The sequence below is a fragment of the Cherax quadricarinatus genome, chromosome 55, assembly GCF_038502225.1.
Source record: "Cherax quadricarinatus isolate ZL_2023a chromosome 55, ASM3850222v1, whole genome shotgun sequence".
In the NCBI taxonomy this organism is placed as follows: Eukaryota; Metazoa; Arthropoda; class Malacostraca; order Decapoda; family Parastacidae; genus Cherax; species Cherax quadricarinatus.
This window is the reverse complement of record NC_091346.1, coordinates 15110381-15116880: the sequence shown is the minus strand read 5'-3', so window position 1 is coordinate 15116880 and position 6500 is coordinate 15110381. Positions and strand designations below refer to the sequence as shown.

The 6500-nt window shown below is 37.8% G+C and overlaps 1 long non-coding RNA gene across 2 annotated transcripts; it reads right to left on the bottom strand.

Moving 5' to 3' along the window:
• Positions 1 to 1879: 1879 nt before the first annotated feature.
• Positions 1880 to 6113, bottom strand: LOC128698881 (uncharacterized). 2 transcript variants are annotated; one of them, XR_008408520.2, is made up of 4 exons: positions 6079 to 6113; positions 5591 to 5901; positions 2063 to 2859; positions 1880 to 2014 (listed from the first exon to the last, which is right to left on the bottom strand). It is a non-coding gene; the product is annotated as an uncharacterized lncRNA (long non-coding RNA). The 2 variants fall into 2 exon arrangements; XR_008408519.2 differs by having other exon boundaries at positions 1886 to 2859.
• Between the last annotated feature and the right edge of the window lie 387 nt (positions 6114 to 6500).

Here is a 6500-nt window from a genome sequence, read left to right as displayed (position 1 = left end):
TAATTATCAAATGAGGGGTCATTACCTGCATCATCAATGCAACAGTGCCTCATGGGGTGTTCATCCAATAAAGCTGCTTGTGAGCCTAATAAAGTAATGCATTAGATTATACTTGCCTAAAATCTCTAAATGATCACATATATCCAATGCTGAGGACTTCCTCTAAATCAAAATAATCCCATGAGCTCAATTGCTAGTACACTCAGCTCACACTGAGGTCTGGGGTTCAGTCCCCATTACAGGTGAAAACCTTAAGACACCTGCTGTCCCTATTCACCTAGCAGTAAATAGGTACCTGGGTGTTGACCGGTGTGGGTCATATCCTGGGTACAAAAATGACCTAATTTGCCCGAAATGTTCTGCATAACAAGAAGCTTTCTATTTAGTAATACGTCATTGGTATCAGCTAGGCCTATATACCTCGTACATGAAAATGTAGAAATAAAGATTATCATTAAGCACAGCGGTTTAAAATTTCTCAGCGAATAAATATTTATGAGAAATTCCCTATTATTAAAATGAAAATAAATGTACTCAGCATTAAATAGATTACATTAGCACATCAACTGATAAAATTTATTTAGTGCCTCAATTTCATTTAAAAATTTTGGTTAAATGAAGTTGCAAATTCTTATTCAAAATTATATTGGAAATTTAGTGAATTACTGACAAGTTATTATCTTAAATGATCATAATGAAAATTCAGTGAATTGTTGCCAAGTTATCTAAATGATTATATTGAGAATTTAGTGAATTTAGTTATCACAATTTAAAAATCTGAGAACCTTATAGCATGTCTCTGAAATGCATCTTAACTGTAATGAGAAAATTGACTGCATATTATTACCAGTTTCAATAAATTAAAGAAATATGGTGATCACATAAAAACTACACCAACACTAACTTTACGTGAACTTACTTGATCAAAGGATGAAAGTGTATAGTCAGGATTATAATAATGGACATCAAAGATCACTAAAACTGTAGAGAAAACACTTGAAAATATATTAATGAATAAATTTAAGCTTCATGAAAATAAATTACAATATGGCTTTGTAGCAAAGAAATAAATTTTAATTTAGGGAAATACGTATTTGTAAAAAAAAAAAAAAAAAAAAAAAAAAAAAAAAAAAAAAAAAAAAAAAAAAAAAAAAAAAATTGGTTATATGACAATGGTTCAGCTGAAATGGAAAACAAAAATTTTAAACATTATTTAGGCAAAGAAAAAAATGTTTTTAAAGGGTTAAAGGAAGATTACTGAAAAAAACATTCAGACTTAATAAAAATTCTATGCCAAAAAACATTTTTGGGTTGAAAGGCAAGAATTACAATAAAAAAATTCTCTTAAAAACATTACACTAGACAATGAAGCTGAAAAGTATTATTCAAAAAATATTTAGTTAAAACATTTAACATGAAAAGGCATTTAACTGAAAAAATATTAGATGAAAAAAAAAAAAAATATCTAAAAACATTAAAAAAACATTAATCTGTAAAAACATCAATTAAAAATTAATTGTAAAATAACAATCTGCAAAAAAACATTAATATGTAAAAAAACATTAATCTGAAAAAAAGTTATCTGTAAAAACATCAATGTGAAAAAAATTAATTATAAAATAACAATCTGAAAAAAATAACATGAAAAAAAGCATTAAGCTGTAAAAAGACATTAATCTGTAAAAAAAAAAAAATCTGAAAAAAATTAATAAAAAACAATCTGAAAAAAAAAATTAATTTGTAAAAAACATTAATCTGAAAAAAACATTTATCTAAAGGAATAGAACATTAATCTGTTAAAAACATTAATCTGAAAAAAAAAAATTATCTGTAAAAACATCAATGTGAAAAAAATTAATTGTAAAATAACATTAATCTGAAAAAAACATGAACCTGTAAAAAAGCATTAATCTGTAGAAAAACATTAATCATGGCGACCCCATGGTGTCTCCCCTGGGTGATAATCCTTGGAGTAGCCAGGGTGGCAGACCCTGGAGTAGCAAGGGTGGCAGACCTTGGAGTAATGAGGGTGGCAGACCCTGGAGTAGCCAGGGTGGCAGACCCTGGAGTAGCAAGGGTGGTAGACCCTGGAGTAGTGAGGGTGGCAGACCCTGAAGTAATGAGGGTGGCAGACCCTGGAGTAATGAGGGTGGCAGACCCTGGAGTAATGAGGGTGGCAGACCCTGGAGTAGCCAGGGTGGCAGACCCTGGAGTAGCAAGGGTGGTAGACCCTGGAGTAGTGAGGGTGGCAGACCCTGAAGTAATGAGGGTGGCAGACCCTGGAGTAGCCAGGGTGATAAACCCCTAGAATTAGTCAGTGGTAAACTGACATTAAGACCACAAGGGAAAGCTATCCCAGGGGATCCCAGGTGTGAGGGATCCCACAACCTTATTTTGCAAAATACATTTTTACAAATGGGAAATATTATCAGTAAAAAAAATAAGCTTCATTTCTGAGAATACATTAACAAATTGAAAAAAAAATACATATGATTATAATCACATATCTACAAATTCCTCAATCTGTCGTAGCTAGAAATTGCAGTAATAGTAATTTCAAAAACGAGTATAATATACACCAAAAAAATCCATATAAGATTCACTAAAAAAAGCAAGTGACATATACACCAAAAAAGAGCAAATGACACAAATAGAAAATTTACCATCTATGAAGCTCAAATTAAGTTGTAATAAAGAACTGTCAATAAATAAATAGAAGGGGGGACGAGCGGCTTGAACCATAAAAAAACTTGACAGTCGGACGCTCTACCGTCAGGTGATCTACTTGCCCAAAGTCAGATGATGATATGAAGTCACTGGTGACGTCCTCCTGAGGTCGAGACGCTCAGACGAAACATTCTGAGGGAAAAAATGTGGGCTTTAATCAACTCATTTTGGTAATCATGGCATTGTAAATAATTTGGATATATAAAAATAGATGATTTGAATCTGGCGATGAAAACATTTGGAATGAAAATTAACATTGAAGCGCTAAACCTACACGGGTCATAACCCACTGGGGAATGGGAAGTAAATGAAAGGACACCATTAAAATAACTATGAATATTTTTTTTATTTTTTTTTTTAACAAGTCAGCCGTCTCCCACCGAGGCAGGGTGACCCAAAACGAAAGAAAATCCCAAAAAAGAAAATACTTTCATCATTCAACACTTTCACCTCACTCACACATAATCACTGTTTTTGCAGGTGCTCAGAATACAACAGTTTAGAAGCATATACGTATAAAGATACACAACATATCCCTCCAAACTGCCAATATCCCGAACCCCTCATTTAAAGTGCAGGCATTGTACTTCCCATTTCCAGGACTCAAGTCCGGCTATATAAAAATAACCGATTTTCCTGAATCCCTTCACTAAATATTACCCTGCTCACTCCAACAGCTCGTCAGGTCCCAAATACCATTCGTCTCCATTCACTCTTAACACGCTCACGCACGCTTGCTGGAAGTACAAGCTCCTCGCTCACAAAACCTCCTTTACCCCCTCCCTCCAACCTTTTCGAGGACGACCCCTACCCCGCCTTCCTTCCCCTACAGATTTATACGCTCTCCGTGTTATTCTCCTTCGATCCATTCTCTAAATGACCAAACCACCTCAACAACCCCTCTTCACGTATATATATATACGTGTGTGTGTGTGTAGAGAAATTTTCCCAGGGGTACGCGCGAGAAGCCTAATCACACTATAAATAATAATAATAATGTATACAGCCTAGCTGACATCAATGACAGTCTACTATATAGAAAGCCCTTTGTTATGCAGAATATTTCGGACAAATAAGGTAAATTTTGTCCCAGGTTGCGACCCACACCAGTCGACAAACACCCAGGTACCTATTTTACTCCTAGGACCTAGGTGAACAGTGACAGCAGGTGTCTTAAGGAAACGCATGCTAAACCTAAGCCCTTAGGCGTCACACAGCGCCTAGAACTATGAAACGCATATCTGGAGAAATGAAAAACTATAAAATTTCTTGGGGTCAAGACCCTTGCACTAGCATCAAGGTAACCCCAGATAAAGATCCCCTCATCAGCATCAAGGTGCCACGGTTCAAGATGTCTTCAGGGTAACCTCAGATCACGAACCTTTAAAAACCATGAAAACTTTCAAGGCATCCGGAATCAAGAGACCTTTTAACATCAAGGCACCCTTCGTAGTTAGAGCCTTTCACCAGTATCAAGGTACCCTTCATATCCAGATCCCTTCACCAGCAACAAGGTACCCCTCGTATCAGAATCCTTCATCAAGGTATCCCTCGTATCAAGATCCCTTCCTAAGCATCAAGGTACCCCGGATAGATCCTTTCAGTCCTAATAGATCCTCCAAACTTAGTTTTCTTCTCACTTTAAACCTATACATTATAATCAAGGGGAGCGCTAAACCAGTAGGATTATACAACGCTTATGCGAGGGGATGCGGCAGGTATTCAGGGAACCAGAGCACAGATCCAATTCCCTAGATCAAGAGCCCCTCACCAACATCAAGAACAATTTTGTTGAAAAACAAGGAGTAAGTTTTTAATAAAACGCCAAACGAGTTCCTCGTGTAATTCTAATTATAGAATTGCTTAAACCATTAAGGGAGGTAACAAGGTTTGATCCGAGGAAGGGGAGGGGTGACATCAAGGGACCCTGGATCAAGAGCCCCTTTTACCAGCAGCAGGTGACCCCCCCAATTAAGGACCCCTCCATATCAAGAGACAATCCGAACTCTTGAAGGGTTTTTAAATTTAGATGATTCACATTAAACATGAAATAATGGATAAAAAAAAAGGTCAGGAAATAATAATGGAAATTAAAAAAAAAAAATAAAATAGATAAAAGGTCATAAAAGTCAGAAATATACAAAATAATAATGGATCAAGAAACCGTCAAAAAACAAATTTTAACAATTCAAAATTGTTTCGGACGTTAATTAACCGTCACTGCACTTCACAAGTGTATTATACATGCAAAGCGCTAAACCAGCAGGGTCCTTATACTGTACATGAGCATGGGCAGGTGAACAAGTCTGATCCGAGGGAGGCGCCTCATTTTGCTGGGACAAGACGCCTTTACCAGCATCAAGGGCCCCCTCCCATGATAGGGTTTCATGATGCTGACCATATGGAGAGCGCTCAACCCGTAAGGATTGTCTAGCTCGGGGATGGGGGGGATGGAAGGCATTAAGACATAATTCAGATAACTGGAGCACAGATCCAATTCCCTAGATCAAGAGCCCCTCACCAGCATCAAGGAACCTCCCTTGAGTGGAACGTTAAACCTGTAAGGGTCAAAATGCCTGGTAAAAAATACCTTGAATCAAAACACCAGCAGCATCAAGGTACACCTTGATACCAGCAGCCAAAATAGTGGTAAATATAGAAAACTAAATTCCTGGATCAAAATCCCTTTAGCATCAACGTCCGAGACTAACGGGTGATAAACCTGTAAGGGTCGGTGACTTGATCCAATAATTTGGATCAAGTCCAACAGCATCAAGGCCCACCCCCGGCAATGGAATGTGCATCCTGGTGAACAAATTTAACGAGTCAATGCTGGAAAAGTTATATAAATATTTATAGTTACCATAGAAGTTAATGCTGCAGTTGACGTCAGGTCTGGGGCCAAGTGGTTGACGTCAGGTCTGGGGCCAAGTGGTTGACGTCAGGTCTGGGGCCAAGTGGTTGACGTCAGGTCTGGGGCCAAGTGGTTGACGTCAGGTCTGGGGCCAAGTGGTTGACGTCAGGTCTGGGGCCAAGTGGTTGACGTCAGGTCTGGGGCCAAGTGGTTGACGTCAGGTCTGGGGCCAAGTGGTTGACGTCAGGTCTGGGGCCAAGTGGTTGACGTCAGGTCTGGGGCCAAGTGGTTGACGTCAGGTCTGGGGCCAAGCATCGTTTCTGGAAATGAAACACTGGAATGTTAAAATCTAAATTTATGGATAAAATCAATACACATCAAATTTCCTATATATTCTGCATGTAGAACAGCATCAGAGATAAACAGCGAACACACCGCATCATCAGAAATGTTAAAAAAAAAAGTTATTTCCAAGAAATTTCGAGGAAATTGCTTACCGGATGAGCGCGCACCCACACGCCATTTACTGCCGTAGGCGACTGAGGGGGAAAGAAAGCGCGGGCACTCACTTACCTCCAGGCTCTGACGTAGCCTGCCATGATTGGCTAAGCTTCTATGACATCACTAACGCTGATTGGATGCTGGGGCCCTGCTGTTCTATTTATCTACGTCATAAATTAAACTCTGGTTTTAATTGGCTGGAGCATCCCGCCAGAAAAGCAAATTGAGTTTCCATTGGTGGCGGCACCACAATGCTGAAAGTCTGTCTTACTATGTGACGGAATGTGAACCAAAGTTCTTTTCAGAAATAATAAATCAAAATATAAAAAAATATCAATCTCCATTCATATCCATGAACAATTATTTAGTTAAATAATAAAAAAATAATATAATTAAGAAAATTATTTCCAGTACATTA